We start from the raw sequence: 16,631 nt of genomic DNA, 5'->3' as shown, positions 1-16,631 counted from the left end.
GGAGTATGTCAAGGCTGTATATTGTCACCCTGCTTATTTAACTTATATGCTGAGTACATCATGAAAACGCTGGGCTGGAGAAAGCACAGGCTGGAATCAAGATTGCTGGGAGAAATATCAATAGCCTCAGATATTCAGATGATACAACCCTATTGCAGAAAGTGAAGAAGAATAAAGTACCTCTTGATGAAGGTGAAAGAGGAGAGTTAAAAGTTGGCTTAAAGCTCAACATTTAGAAAACTAAGATCATGGCATGTGGTTCCATCACTTCATGGCCAATAGATGGGGAAACAGTGGAGACAGTGATTGAGTTGATTTTTCTGGGCTCCAAAATCACTGAAGATGGTCATTGTAGCCATGAAATTAAAAGATGTTTACACCTTTGAAGGAAATTTGAGACCAATCTAGACAGCATATTGAAAAGCAGAGATATTGCTATGTCAACAAAAGTCCACGTACTCAAGGTTATGGTTTTTCCAGTGGTCATGTATGGATTTGAGAATTGGACTATCAAGAAAGCTGAGCCCCGAAGAATTGATGCTTTTGAACTGTGGTGTTGGAGAAGACTCTTGAGTGTCCCTTGGACTGCAAGGAGGTCCAACCAGTACATCCTAAAGGAAATCAGTCCTGAATGTTCACTGGAAGGACTGATGCTGAAGCTGAAACTCCAATACTTGGCCACCTAATGCAAAAAGCTGACTCATTTGAAAAGGCCCTGATGTTGGGAAAGATTGAGGGCAGGAGGAGAAGGGGATTACAGAGGATGAGAGAGTTGGATGGCATCACCAACTCAAGGGACATGAATATGTGTGGACTCCGGGAATTGGTGAGGGATAGGGAGGCCTTGTATGCTGCCATTCACAGACTCACAAAGAGTTGAACACGACTGAGCAACTTAACTGAACTGAAGTTGTTGAATATATTGTCAGATTTCTTTCCTTTTTTTTCTTTTGATTTTCTTTGGTTTTGTTTTGATTGGCCGGATTTTTGTTTTTCCTTAGAAAATATTCCACTCTGAATGTAGAGTCTGAATTTTAAAGCCACTTGAGTAATGTGTTGTTACAGGTAGCTAGTCAACAACTTGATGCAATTAGATTTATTAGTCTTTATTCTCAATTTGTTCAGTTCACTTCAGTCCTTCAGTTGTGTTCATCTCTTTGTAACATCATAGACTGCAACATGCCAGGCTTCCCTATCCATCACCAACTCCTGGAGCTTTATCAAGCTCATGTCCATCGACTTGGTGATGCTATCCAACCATCTCATCCTCTGTCTTCCACTTCTCCTCTTGCCTTCAATCTTTCCTAATATCAGTATCTTTTCCAATGAGTCAACATGTCTAGAATGCATACAGTCTCTTTTAAAATCAAGCAACAAAAATTAAATTTCTCTCTGTCCCCACTGCACTCCCAACTCTAGGCCAGAAACAAAAAACTGCAGAGACTGAAGGCTGATTCCAGCACATCGCTATGGAGATTTTGTTCCCACCTTTTTTGGGAAATAAAATTAGCTGCTAACATTAAAATCACTAGACTGTACATAAATATCCAAAATTCCGATTCTCTTCAAAACATGGCCAACTGGCCTGCTTTACAGCACAGGTGAAGTGCAGAAAATGCTGCTCCCAGAGGTAAGACCTGTGCTGCCCAGATTCAAACATAGCCGCCTAGTCCTAGTATCATATTTCCTGCCTCCTGGGGCCATGAGTTTGTGAGAACTAGACTTCTAGCTCTCTTAAGATAAAGACTACTTTTGTCTTGATCAACTTTGACTTTGAAGCCTTTAACCCAGAACCTAGCACACAGTTCTTCCTTGTACAGTTGTTGGATGATAGAAAATATCTTGTGGATGCATATGACATTTCTTCCAATACTGAAAGCATGCAATTGAAGTACTGCTCTGCCCTAAATCTTTGATGCAGCCTGGCATCATAGGTGCCCCTGATGTCTGCCATTAGACCCACTACCTAAACCAAGTTGTATGTCCCTGGGCTGTCCCTGAAGTCTTCATTTTGCCATTTGATGACTTATACCCTAGCAATGTCCTCGCCAACAAAGACAGCAATGCATATCTCATGAAGTGGCTAGGAAGATTATATGAAACCACGCGTGTCAAGCATGGCCCCTAATATCCATTTTAATAATGTTGTTAGCAGTTTTTCTCCAAGTAGGGAAGATTTTCCATCTTCTTAGATGTCCATGCAGATCAGTATGATTTTCCAGCCAAGATTCAAGGAAGAGATAACAGTTCAATTCTCTGTATTCTGAAAAGCTTCAAAGTCCATTCATCAAGGACACTGATGAAGGCAAAGTTTTTATTGAGACCTTTGTGTTTTTTTCAGATCTTTTAGTGGCCTGAAGGGGAAAACTAGGGTAGGTCAGAGCCTATATAACTAGGGACTCCCAGTCTCCACTACATGCTAAGAACCCAAACTTCCCTGAGTACTTGGAGCCGGGAAAGAAGCATGAAGGGGCTTGTGCTCCTCAGGCTGGTGGCCTTCTCAGAGTGCATAGTCAAGTAAGTATGGGGACTGAATGTCACATCATGTTCCTTTCTCGGATTTTAATTTTCATCTGATTATTCTTCCACCCATCAGATTTAGAAGGGAATGGAATAGTTCGGTAAGAGTCTTAAAGTTCAATTCTTACTTATTGATAAGTAACTTGCTATAGGAACTGTGGATCCCAAGGTCTTGGTTTAGATTTGGGTTGCACAACATTTGGGGTCCAGTCATGTCATGACCTGTTGAAAATGAAACAGGTCAGTGCACAGTTGTTCCATGCACAATCTATGCAGATATTGATGTGGTCCTGTGGAATAGCACTTTTCCACATTTTGTTCAACATGTCTTATTTTTTCCCTGTCTATTTCAGTGTGTATATGCCTATGTCTGCATCTCTGTATCACTGTCATTTATCTCTCCATCTCTTTGGAAGTCACTGGCAGTCTATTTCTCTTTGTGTTGTTTGCTTTTAAATGTTCATTTGACTCTTACTTCCTTATCAAGCCTCTGAATTTCCGTTACTTTTTTCCTATATCTTGGATTCTTCTTTCAACTCTTTCTTCTCTTTCAACTTGGAGAAAGATACACTGTTTTATATCTGACAAGCAGTGTGACCACACCCAACTCAGAAACCACTTGCATTTCAAATTGCTCCCTTGTAAAATAGAATGAGTTCTTCTTCCTTGAGGTCCTTTGAGAAGGAATGAGTGGGATGGCAACAACAATGCTAATGGCTGTCATTGTTGACACTTCCTGTTTATCAGGTACCTTATATCCATCACTTCACTTATCCTCAAGATATTCTATTTGGAGGGTTTGTACTGTTACATTCCACCATTTTACCAAAGGGGACACTGAGACACCACATGGTCATATGGCTTACCCAAGATTACAGAAAAGAAACTGTATTCAAATCTATGTCTTTGCCATGGTATATGCATAAAATTCTGATAATAATGTGCCTCATAAAAATGATTAGAAAACACACAGGGCCATTACAATGACAGTTATACCTTAACACATGCAGCTAATTGTAGCATCTTTGTTTTCTTTGTCAAATGCTCGGTGAAAGAATACCTCTAAGGAAAGTGAAGACCATGAGAAAAACCCTCAGTGGAAAAAACATGCTGAAGAATTTCTTGAAGGAGCATCCTTACAGACTGTCCCAGATTTATTTTCGTGGCTCAAATCTAACTGTTCACCCACTGAGAAACATCAGAGATGTGAGTATTTTGGGAGGATGGAGCTCCACAGCGCCCCCTGGTGCTCTATCTTAGCATGGGGTTCATCTAGAGGTGCCAGGTGGGATGTTGGGGTTGGGGTTCCTGCAGGAGGCCGAAACACTGGAAAACAGGGGCTCCACTCAGAGAAGAAGGCACTCTCATCCTCAGCTGTTGGTCTTTGTGACTGGGCCTAGCAACTACCAGGTGGCAGGTAAATATCCATTTCTGTGTCAAACATGTGTCATTAGTTTGAGGGTGATTGTTCCTTCTGAAATAAGTGAGCACCTCAGTTACAGATGAAGAGTGAACCATCACTGATCAAAAGGTAGAACCAAATGCAAAGCAACTGTGAATCCCCAGGTAGAGGAATTTGGTTTCCACAGCTGCAAGAACAAAAGCAGGAAAATGTTACTGAACCTGTATTCCATGTATGGCCATAAGAATCTAACACAGTGCTTACTGTTTTTAAATTAGCAAAAGGCTTATTTTGTCTTCAAAAATGCCCATTCCAGCCTGAGAGATAGGCAAAGAGTATATACATGTCAAATGAAAGGGTCACCTGTGTGGTGTTGACTGGATGTGGTCTGAGTTTGGAGGGAGTTGCTGGGGTTGATCAAGAAGGACTTCTTGGAGAAGAAAGTGCTAAGGCTTGGTTTGAAGAGACTACAGAGCATCTCAAATGAAGGCACCAGGACTTCCCTGAGTGTCCAGAGGTCCTGGAGGCCCAGTGGTTATGCCTCTGGGCTTACCATGCAGGAGATACCACTTCAATGCTTGGTCATAGAGTCAATATCCTGCATACAATGTAGCACTGGAAAATAATATATCAAATGCAGATACCTCTGTGACCAAAGTCTGTGAGCTGCATGGTGGTTAGAAAGCGGTCTCAAGAGATATTATATGTGACTCCCAGAGGGAGGCATCAGTGTAGGAGTAGAGGGTGGCCAGTTCTGCACTAACCCACTCCCTCCTTCCACCTGTAGTTGGTCTACATGGGTAACATCACCATTGGAACACCCGCTCAGGAATTCCAGGTTATCTTTGACACAGGCTCATCTGACTTGTGGGTGCCCTCTGACTTTTGCCCCAGTCCAGCCTGTTGTGAGTAGAGACACTCCATACCCGGACCATCCTTCACTTGCCCTGCCACCCTGTTTTCCATCCTTGGCACCTGATGACACTCATCTCTTCTGTCTGCAGCTACAAAGATTATGTTCAGACATCTTCAGTCTTCCACCTTCCTTCCTACCGATAAGACCTTCAGGATCGCCTATGGATCTGGGAAAATGGAAGGAGTTGTTGCTCATGACACAGTTTGGGTAACAGTGTAACAAATGCTGAGTCAGGACTGGATATGAGGCGACCACTGCTTGTGAAACAGATGCAGGACCATCTGGCAGGACACTTCCTAGCCTAACTCCAATAGATATTGGCCATATTATCCACAGGATCATGTCTCTGGGGTGGCTGTGCCCATGAAAAGAGTGGCTTGAGGTGTGGACTTGCAGCTTTAATGCCCATGAGCAGTTTCAGGTTGATTTAGCTGGGAGTGAGAAGGGATAAAAGCACCCACTTTTATATTAACAGACTCTTCCAGCCACTTTCCACTTAATTCTGCAACAACCCCACACAGCAGTTACTCTGATTAGCTCATGAGAAATATGAGGAAACTGAGGTCCAGACAGCAAGGGCCTTGCTGAGAGCATACAGGTGATAAAAGGTGGAGTTAGGCTGGCTTTTCAGGACTGAAGTTGCTGTGGGGTGTTTGGGGACAGGATAAAACTGATCTGGGGACCCTGGGGGGCAGCCAAGGGCTTCAGGTGTCCAGAGTGGAAAACTGGAGGCCTGAGAAGTCAAGGGGCCTGATAAATGAGTTCTCACTCTAGAGGACCCTTGAGAGTCTAATAAACCTATGGCTTACCTCCCCAAAAAATACTTGAGTAGTTCACCTCTCTCTGTGTATCTCTCATACACAGTCACAGAAATAAACACATATCTCCAAAAGTGAATTCCCCAGGCAGTAATTTCATAGAAACCTGCAGGCAAGATTGCGTTTTCGGCTTCTGTCTTCCTGGACAAATGGAGAATCCACAGTACCTTACAGAGAATTCAGTCCACTCCTCTCATTAGGTCACAGTGATGCCAAAGAGAAGGCTATCTTATTCTCGATAGTGTTCTCCATAAGGTGGCGCCAGTGGAACCTGTCCTTACTCTTGGTTGCCCTACCTCAACAGAAATCAAGAGACCAACTTGACTCACTCAGGTGGTCTTTCTCAGAGGGGCAGATGTTTTAAAATTCACAGCCTCTCTCAAATGGAACCCAAATTCCCCTTCCACCTTTCTCTAACCGTCTGTGGGCAACCTAAGACAGAGCCCAGCCTCAATTCTTCTCTAAGGATCTAATGGCAATGCACCCCAGGCCAGTCCTAGCCCCATTTCACGTATCTGTAAGTGGAAACACTCTTCTCTCCCACAGATTGGGGACCTTGTAAGTACTGACCAGCCGTTCGGGCTAAGCATGGCAGAATACGGGTTTCAGGGCAGAAGATTTGATGGTGTCTTGGGCTTGAACTACCCCAAACGATCCTGGTCTGGGGCCATCCCCATCTTTGACAAGCTGAAAAATCAAGGTGCCATTTCTGAGCCTGTTTTTGCCTTCTACTTGACCAACTAAGTCTGAGATGGACAATTGCCTTCTCCAAATTAACTGTAAGATGCTTTCAGTTGCACAAAAATTACAGAACACTTGACAAAGAAGTATCCTGAGAGTGATATAACCAAGGATAACTATGGCCCCAGGGCCCTACCTGGCTTGGCCACTGGCTTTTATAAATAAAATTTTATTGCAACACAACCCTACTCCTGGGCTCAAGACCAGTAATTTGATCTAGCTGGGCGAGTTATGAGGGAGGCTAATGGAAGGCAACAGGAAACAAGCTGGAGGAAAAAGCAATATGATTTGTTTATGAATTTCATAAGGAAGGAAGGAGAAAGATGGTGGATATCTTTCCTTCCTCATTGGCACTTCACTGGGAGCCCAGGATCAGCTCCCCTACTTGTGGAGCCAGTGAGATACGAAAGTGTGGGACACAAAAATGCGGGACGCCTTGTTCAAGAAATATTAGGCATTTCAACACAAGGAGAACAGAGGTGGGGTCCCTTCTGAGTGTGGGGCCCTTTGGACAGTGAAGGTCACAGGCCAGTGGAGCCACCACTGGGTAACCTGAACCCACACCCTTAGAACTCCCAGGCCTTGATTTTCCTGAAAAAATGACAAGGTGGACATGCGGAAAGCCAAAACACTTCAGCACCCTGTCCTATGAGGGTGTCTGAGCACTCAGGTCGCTGGAGGTCCAGGGCCTCTTCAGAAGACATAGGGGATGGAGCTCAGACAAGTGATTCAGCTTCTAACCTCCTCTGTGCCATTCATGAGACAGTAACAGACCTCAGGCTGAATCTCTATGTCTCCTAGACTCTATTTCTGCATCTGTACATGGGGACCTTATTAGGGCATTGATAGTTGAACAAGCACAGCTCTCAGACAGTGCTGTTCTTACTGTCTTCCAAGGATCACACCCTCACTTCTCTCTACAGAGATGAGCAGGAGGGCAGTGTGGTGATGTTTGGTGGGGTGGACCACCACTACTACAAGGGAGAGCTCAACTGGGTACCATTGATCCGAGCTGATGACTGGAGTGTACACATAGACCGGTAAGCCTCTCACTCTGAGGGTCACCCCAAGTGATGCTCTCACTACTGTACATGGACACAGGCAGACACACAAATGCATTCTCAGACACACAGTCACACAGACATATACACCACCCACAATGACACAGACAGACACACAGACACTTGGAAACATACAAGCAGACACATATAAATCTACACAGAGACACATAAAAACATGCATAGCTAGTCAGAGACACACAAGCACACACAGAGACACATACAAACACACATACAAACAAATACACAAGCACACAAATACACAAACGACCCATGGGTTCATAATCCCCAGGCCTTCTGAGCATGGCTCTGACCAGGGTCCTAAAAGGGACCAGAGAGGTTTGTGCAGATGAGAGAGGCCTGCACCCACTGCCCTTTGAGGTGGGGAGCATGGTTAGAGGACTCTACAGTGTGGTGAACAGAGGATCAGGGAGAATTTCACCAGCCTGAACAGAGTTATGATAAGATGACCAACTGTCCAGGGCTACAGAGATATGGAAGTTCTCAGTACAGATAAATGTCAGTTAAAAAACAGGGACAGTCCTGAGAAAATGGGGAAAACTGGTCTTCTTAGGGAGCAGCTACCCAGCAGTGGAGAGAGGTTGCCTGCAGTGTTAAGACGTGAAAGAAACTAAAAAAAAAAAAAAAAAAAAAAAAGGCGCCAAGTTCTTGGGCACACAGTGGGACAGGGGCTATTACAGAGAATGAGGAAGGTGGGATCCAGGAGTGACTTGAGGACATGAGGCATAATTGACAGGATTCTGTGTGACACCCTCAGATAAAATCTGACCTTTACTTTGGAGTTTCTGTGGGCTAGTCATGTATTTCCTGGCCAGGGTCTCAGGGTCTGAGCTGATTGTAGGAGCGGTGCTGGGAGATACCCTCTCCCAGAGGAGCCCTTCTATCCCCCTCCTATGAGAATCTGCTGCCTCTGCGAATCTCCATCTTCACTCTGTGTGCAACCCGTTATTTGTTCCCCACCAGATACAGCTCTTTTGAGGTTTCTTATTGTTTTCTCCATCTTCATTAACTCATTGAACAGATAAGCACTGGGCATCCACTGTGCGTCAGGCACTTTAAGGAGGCAATGAACGACTGTTGTTGAATCATGCAAAGACGCCGAGATTCTTGGCCCTGAAGGAGAAGAATTCAATCCAGGGCCAGAGACGAGGCTTGATCACTCAGAGCTTTTGTGTAATAAGATTTTATTAAAGTATATAGTAGATAGAGAAAGCTTCTAACAGGAATCAGAAGGGGGCAGAAATAGAGCCCCCCCTGCTAGTCGTCAGTTGGATGTTACACAGTCACTCAGTTCAGTTCAGTCACTCAGTCATGTCTGACTCTTTGCAACCCCGTGAACTGCAGCACGTCAGGCCTCCCTGTCCATTACCAACTCCCAGAGTTCACTCAGACTCACATCCACCTAGTCAGTGATGCCATCCAGCCATCTCATCCTCTGTCGTTCTCTTCTTCTCCTGCACCCAATCCCTCCCAGCATCAGAGTCTTTTCCAATGAGTCAACCCTTCGCATGAGGTGGCCAAAGTGCTGGAGTTTTAGCTTTAGCATCATTCCTTCCAAAGAAATCCCAGGGTTGATCTTCTTCAGAATGGACCCGTTGGATCTCCTTGCAGTCCAAGGGACTCTCAAGAGTCTTCTCCAACACCACAGTTCAAAGGCATCAATTCTTTGGCACTTAGCCTTCTTCACAGTCAACTCTCACATCTATACATGACCACAGGAAAAACCATAGCCTTGACTAGACGGACCTTAGTCTCTGCTTTTGAATGTGCTATCTAAGTTGGTTATTACTTTTCTTCCAAGGAGTGAGAGTCTTTTAATTTCATGGCTGCAGTCACCATCTGCAGTGAGTTTGGAGCCCCCAAAAATAAAGTCTGACACTGTTTCCACTGTTTCCCCATCTATTTCCCATGAAGTGATGGGACCGGAGGCCATGATCTTCATTTTCTGAATGTTGACCTTTAAGCCAACTTTTTCACTCTCCTCTTTCACTTTCATCAAGAGGCTTTTTAGTTCCTCTTCACTTTCTGCCATAAGGGTGGTGTCATCTGCATATCTGAGGTTATTGATATTTCTCCCAGCAATCTTGATTCCAGCTTGTGTTTCTTCCAGTCCGGCATTTCTCATGATGTACTCTGCATATAAGTTAAATAAGCAGGGTGACAATATACAGCCTTGACGTACTCCTTTTCCTATTTGGAACCAGTCTGTTGTTCCATAACCAGTTCTAATTGTTGCTTCCTGACCTGCATACAGATTTCTCAGGAGGCAGGTCAGGAGGCCTGATATTCCCATCTGTCTCAGAATTTTCCACAGTTTATTGTGATCCACACAGTCAAAGGGTTTGGCATAGTCAATAAAGCAGAAATAGATATTTTTCTGGAGCTCTCTTGCTTTTTCTATGATCCAGCAAATGTTGGCAATATGATCTCTGGTTCTTCTGCCTTTTCTAAAACCAGTTTGAACATCTGGATGTTCATGGTTCATGTATTGCTGAAGCCTGGCTTGGAGAATTTTGAGCATTATTTTACTAGCATGTGAGATGAGAGCAATTGTGTAGTAGTTTGGGCATTCTTTGTCATTGCCTTTCTTTGGGATTGAAATGAAAACTGACCTTTCCCAGTCCTGTGGCCACTGCTGAGTTTTCCAAATTTGCTGGCATATTGAGTGCAGCACTTTCACAGCATCATCTTTCAGGATTTGAAATAGCTCAACTGGAATGCCATCACCTCCACTAGCTTAGTTAGTAGTGATGCTTTCTAAGGCCCACTGGACTTCACATTCCAGGATGTCTGGCTCTAGATTAGTGATCACACAATCGTGATTATCCGGGTCGTGAAGATCTTTTTTGTACAGTTTTCCATGTTTTCTTGCCACCTCTTCTTAATATCTTCTGCTTCTGTTAGGTCCATACCATTTCTGTCCTTTGTCAAGCTCATCTTTGCATGAAATATTCCCTTGGTATCTCTAATTTTCTTGAAGAGATCTCTAGTCTTTCCCATTCTGTTGTTTTCCTCTATTTCTTTGCATTGATCACTGAAGAAGGCTTTCTTATCTCTTCTTGCTATTCTTTGGAACTCTGCATTCAGATGCTTATATCTTTTTTTTTTCTCCTTTGCTTTTCACTTTTCTTCTTTTCACAGCTATTTGTAAGGCCTCCCCAGACAGCCAGTATGCTCTTTTGCATTTCTTTTCCACAGGGATGGTCTTGATCCCTGTCTCCTGTACAATGTCACGAACCTCATTCCATAGTTATTGAGGCACTCTATCAGATCTAGTCCCTTAAATCTATTTCTGACTTCCACTGCACAATCATAAGGGATTTGATTTAGGTCATACCTGAATGGTCTAGCGGTTTTCCCTACTTTCCTCAAATTCAGTCTGAATTCGGCAATAAGGAGTTCATGATCTGAGCCACAATCAGCTCCTGGTCTTGTTTTTGTTGACTGTATAGAGCTTCTCCATCTTTGGCTGCAAAGAATATAATCAATCTGATTTGGTTTTGACCATCTGGTGATGTCCATGTGTAGAGTCTTCTCTTGTGTTCTTGGAAGAGGGTGTTTGCTATGACCAGTGCATTTTCTTGGCAAAACTCTATCAGTCTTTGCCCTGCTTCATTCCACATTCCAAGGCCAAATTTGCCTGTTACCTCAGGTGTTTCTTGACTTCCTACTTTTGTATTCCAGTACCCTATTATGAAAAGAACATATTTTTTGGGTGTTAGTTCTAAAAGGTTTGTAGGTCTTCATAGAACTGTTCAACTTCAGCTTCTTTAGCATTACTAGTTGGGGCATAGACTTGGACTACCATGATATTGAATGGTTTGCCTTGGAAATGAACAGAGATCATTCTGTCATTTTTGAGATTGCATCCAAGTACTGCATTTCAGATTCTTTTGTTGACCATGATGGCTACCCCATTTCTTCTGAGGGATTCCTGCCCACAGTCGTAGATATAATGGTCATCTGAGTTAAATTCACCCATTCCAGTCCATTTTAGTTCACTGATTCCTAGAATGTCGACGTTCACACTTGCCATCTCTTGTTTGATTACTTCCAATTTGCCTTGATTCATGGACCTGACATTCCAGGTTCCTATGCAATATTGCTCTTTACAGTATCAGACCTTGCTTCTATCACCAGTCACATCCACAGCTGGGTATTGTTTTTGATTTGACTCCATCCCTTCATTCTTTCTAGAGTTATTTCTCCACTGATCTCCAGTAGCATATTGGGCACCTAATGACCTGGGGAGTTCCTCTTTCAGTATCCTATCATTTTGCCTTTTCGTACTGTTCCTGGGGTTCTCAAGGCAAGAATACTGAAGTGTTTTGCCATTCCCTTCTCCAGTGGACCACATTCTGTCAGACCCTTCCACCATGACCCACCCGTCTTGGGTTGCCCCGCGGACCTGGCTCAGTTTCATTGAGTTAAACAAGGCTGTGGTTCTAGTGTGACTAGATTGACTAGTTTACTGTGAGTATGGTTTCAGTGTGTCTGCCCTCTGATGCCTTCTTGAAACACCTACCACCTTACATGGGTTTCTCCTAACTTGGGTGTGGGATATCTCTTCACGGCTGCTCCAGCAAAGCGCAGCTGATGCTCCTTACCTTGAATGAGGGGTATCTCCTCACTGCTGCCCTTCCTGACCTTCAATGTGGGATAGTTCCTTTACGCTCTCCTGTGCCTGAGCAGCCATGGCTCCTTGGACATGGGGTTGCTCCTCCCAGCTGCCGCTCCTGGCCTCAGGCGTGGGTGGCTGCTCCCAGCCTCTGCCCTTGGCCTCAGACTCGGGGTAGCTTACTTGGCCAATGCCCCTGACCTCGGACGTGGGGTAGCTCCTCTCGGCTGCATTTAGTGTGCCAGTCGCAGCCGCCTGCGCTTAGTGCACTGGTGGCAATCACTAGCAGTCTGTTAACGAAAGAAAGCAATGAAGCACCAGGCCCGTCACCCATAAGATGCATTTTGGGATAATCTTGGCACCAAATGGTTCATCCTGGGCCAAAAATGATTAACCTGAATCTTGAAGAAAGGCAGATCACCATACAAATAGTTTTACTTACATAGATTAGGGGAACAATATCTGAGTATAACATACTGGTTTGTCAAGTAGGGTCTGAGCCAAAAGGCAAAACCGACTTGAAGACAGAGTTTGGGGTAAACGTATAGTACATTACATCAGTTCAGTCACTCAGTCGTGTCTGACTCTTTGCGACCCCATGAATCGCAGCATGCCAGGACTCCCTGTTCATCACCAACTCACGGAGTTCACTCAGACTCACTTCCATTGAGTCCGTGATGCCATCCAGCCATCTCATCCTCGGTCGTCCCCTTCTCCTCCTGCCCCCAGTCCCTCCCAGCATCAGAGTCTTTTCCAATGAGTCAACTCTTCGCATGAGGTGTCCAAAGTACTGGACCAGCTTTAGCATCATTCCTTCCAAAGAAATCCCAGGGTTGATCTCCTTCAGAATGGACTAGTTGGATCTCCTTGCAGTCCAAGGGACTCTCAAGAGTCTTCTCCAACACCACAGTTCAAACGCATCAATTCTTCAGCGCTCAGCCTTCTTCACAGTCCAACTCTCACATCGATACGTGACTACTGGAAAAACCATAGCCTTGACTAAATGGACCTTTGTTGGCAAAGTAATGTCTCTGCCTTTGAACATGCTATCGAGGTTGGTCATAATTTTCCTTCCAAGGAGTAAGCGTCTTTTAATTTCATGGCTGCAGTCACGATCTGCAGTGATTTTGGAGCCCCCCAAAATAAAGTCTGACACTGTTTCTACTGTTTCCCCATCTATTTCCCATGAAGTGATGGGACCAGATGCCATGATCTTCGTTTTCTGAATGTTGAGCTTTAAGCCAACTTTTTCACTCTCCTCTTTCACTTTCATCAAGAGACATTAGCATAGCTTAAGATAAACATTTCCATAAGAAAAAGGCATTGGTTATCATAGCTTAAGATAAACATTTCCATAAGAAAAAGGCATTGGTTATCTCTAGGTTTGAGAATATTTAACTTCAGGTGAAACCGGGTGTCATTATGGCAACACAGTATTTTAAGAGAAAATTCCTTTTAAATTTGTATAGAGAAGGAAAAAAATATCCCTAGTTTGTTTCCTCCTCCCTCTTAAGAGAGATAAAAATGTCTGACACTTACAGGCTATTTCCTCCGTTTGGAGACCCCTTGCCTTCCTGCCTGTTACCCTCTCAGTAAGGAGAATAAAACTCGCCCTCACATCTAAGAAGGCAAATGTACATGAAGTGACTTGCCCACATAGTGAATTGTGACTTTGGTACATGCTAGACATGAGGAGGAGAAGGCAATGGTAACCCACTAAAATACTTTGCCTGGAAAATCCCAGGGACAGCAGAGCCTGATGGGCTGCTCTCTATGAGGTCGCACAGAGTCAGCCATGACTGAAGTGAATTAGCAGCACCAGAGCAGCAGTCATGAGGAAGGGTCTACAAAGTGACCAAGACAGGAAACTGATAAACACCAGGGGAAAGACTTCCCGAAAACAATATAATTAAGCTGGAATCTGGAAGATGAGAAGAAATATACTAGTCAAAGGGGAGTGGAATCTTCTAGGAAGGAAGACCAGCTTGTGTCAAGGTACAAAAGATCCTTGTGTATTCAACTACCACATTTGAGGATTTCAGGAAAGGTGCTGTGTCAAGAGCAAAGGAAAAGAGGGCAAGAGAAGAAGATGTATTTAGGAGACAGTCAGGAAGAGGGGCAAAACTGGGGAGACTCAGAATGACCTTGATGCCCGCTTTCTTCCATTGTCTCTCAGCATCACCATGAAAAGAGAGGTTATTGCTTGTTCTGTTGGCTGTGCGGCCCTTATGGACACTGGGACATCACTTATCTGAGGCCCAGGAAGACTGGTCAATAACATACAGAAGCTCACTGGTGCCAAGCCAGTGGGTTCCAAGGTGAAGGGTCATGCCCTAGGGTCACTCCCAGTCTCCACACACAACAAGGATCACCATGGCCAACCTCTAACCCTCTCTCTCTAACAGCACTATGTTTCATGTTCTGCAGTCAATACTCTGCCCTCTATTATCTTCACCATCAATGGCATCAACTACCCAGTGCCAGCTCAAGCCTACATCCTCAAGGTGAGGGGAAAATACTGATGGTTGGTTCTCAAACTGGAACTGGCAGGAAACCTCGGGCTGCTGCTGAGAGGAGAGCGCCCTTTGGAGGCCATGTCACACCACTGCAGATGCTACTGAGCCCTGTGGCTGGGCCAGTGCCTCCCACAAAACCAATTACTTGAGAGTAAAGGGTTTGTGGGACACTGATCTTTCTGAAATAAATGTGGAGAGGCCACATCATATGGAATGGTGAGAGTCAGGGAGAGGAGAATACTAAGGTCCTCAGTCCTCAAAGAGCTTCAATTCAATCTGAACCCTTAGGTGCATGAACATGAAATTCAGCTGTAGCCGTCCCTGAAATAGGTCATGTTACAAGGAGAATGGCTGGGGACAGTCCCAGTGTGATGTCCCAACATAAGTTAACAGTCTGCCTTCCCTTCTCAAGATTTTTCTGGTCTGGATGATAAATTGCATGGTCAGCCTAGTCCTCGCCTGCATCTTCCCCTTGCTCTGGACAGGTGCCTCCTTTGTCAGTTAGGATACCCGACCACTCTGTCGGGAGGTTGGATAATAAGGTGAATAAACGGTGCCCAGTGAATGCTCAGCCCCTGCGCAGGGTGGAGCCTTCATGTCAGCTCCCTGGAGACTTCAGGGCAGGCTAATGGACTCAAAGGAGGATTTGAGGAAGAGAGGGAATTTCAGGAATTCTAAAACGACAAACTCATTGAGCCATTTTGAGGGTTGCTTGGTTCTAGGCAAAAGTGCACTGGATTCTAAGCAAATGGCATCACAAGGTGGCCTGCACTAAGGCACTGGGGACTTACTAGGGCTGATGAGGGCTACAGACTGACCAGTGGGGATGGGGAACCAGAGTACGTTACCCACCTAAGCTTGGAGTGGCCAAAGAGGGTGAGTGTGGGCCCAAGGAGGCTTCTCAGAGTTCCTGAGTTAATTGTTCAAGAACATGTTGTGGGCACTGCTCTATTTAAGATGGATAACCAACATCGAGGTACTTTGTACCACAAGGAACTCCACTTAGTTATATGACAGCCTGGATGGGAGTAGTGTCTTTGGGACCAGGATACCTGGATACATACTGTTGAGTCCCTTTACTACCCACCTGAAACTCAGAATATTGTTAATCAGCTATACTCCAATGCAAAATAAAGTTTTTAAATAAAGTACAGATTGTGGGGATGTAGGAAGAGAACCAGCATTCTCTGCAGAGTAAATAAGGAGTAGGAGTCAGAAGGAAAAAAACAGGGAGTGAGGGGAACTATGGACACACTTGTTCTTTTCTAAATAATTATTTTGATGTGTGGCTAATCTTCAGTGTTGCATTAAGTTCTACTGAACAACAATATGACTCAGTTATACACATAAAAATATTTTTTCTTGTTGTTTTTCATGTGGCTTATCAATGAATATTGAATATATACCTGACATTCTACAGTAGGACGTTGTTGTTTTTCATTCCTCTGTTTCTCCAATCCCAGTCCTCCACTCACCACATCCTTCCTCATGGCAACCTCATGTCTTGGCCCTTTTTGGTTGTAGATGAACTCTCATATCTCCTGATGCTGAGAAAACCCTTGATACTTACTAAAAGAGGGAAATAAAACAAAGAATTTTGCTGGGTCTGGATATTGGGGGGAGTCACTGGTAAGGGCTCATGCAGACTTGTGCATGTCTCTGACTTCTCCAGGATTCCAGAGGCTACTGCTATACCGCCTTTAAAGAGAAAAGAGTGAGGGGATCTACAGAGAGCTGGTTACTGGGTGACGTCTTCCTGAGGCTGTATTTCTCAGTCTTTGATCGAGGAAATGACAGGATTGGCCTGGCACCAGCAGTGTAAATGCTTGAAGTGGTTCAGGAATCAGTAAGGCCGCTCCAACACACACTCACTTACACTTTGGGCATTCCTGCCCAGGATGCTGGTGAACTGTATTTGGTGGTCTGTACACCCTATTGTCAGTAAAGAATAAAGGGTTTCACTCTTAATGGTGCTGAAACAAATGTTGTTTCTGTATGTGTCTGGGTATGAAGGTTCTAGA

The 16,631-nt window shown here is 44.4% G+C and overlaps 1 pseudogene; it reads left to right on the top strand.

Moving 5' to 3' along the window:
- Positions 2,465-16,432, top strand: LOC102181842 (annotated as a pseudogene).

This window comes from Capra hircus, chromosome 29, assembly GCF_001704415.2.
Source record: "Capra hircus breed San Clemente chromosome 29, ASM170441v1, whole genome shotgun sequence".
Taxonomy (NCBI): Eukaryota; Metazoa; Chordata; class Mammalia; order Artiodactyla; family Bovidae; genus Capra; species Capra hircus.
Note: the sequence above shows the minus strand (reverse complement) of the source record. Positions and strands in the feature narration are given on the sequence as shown.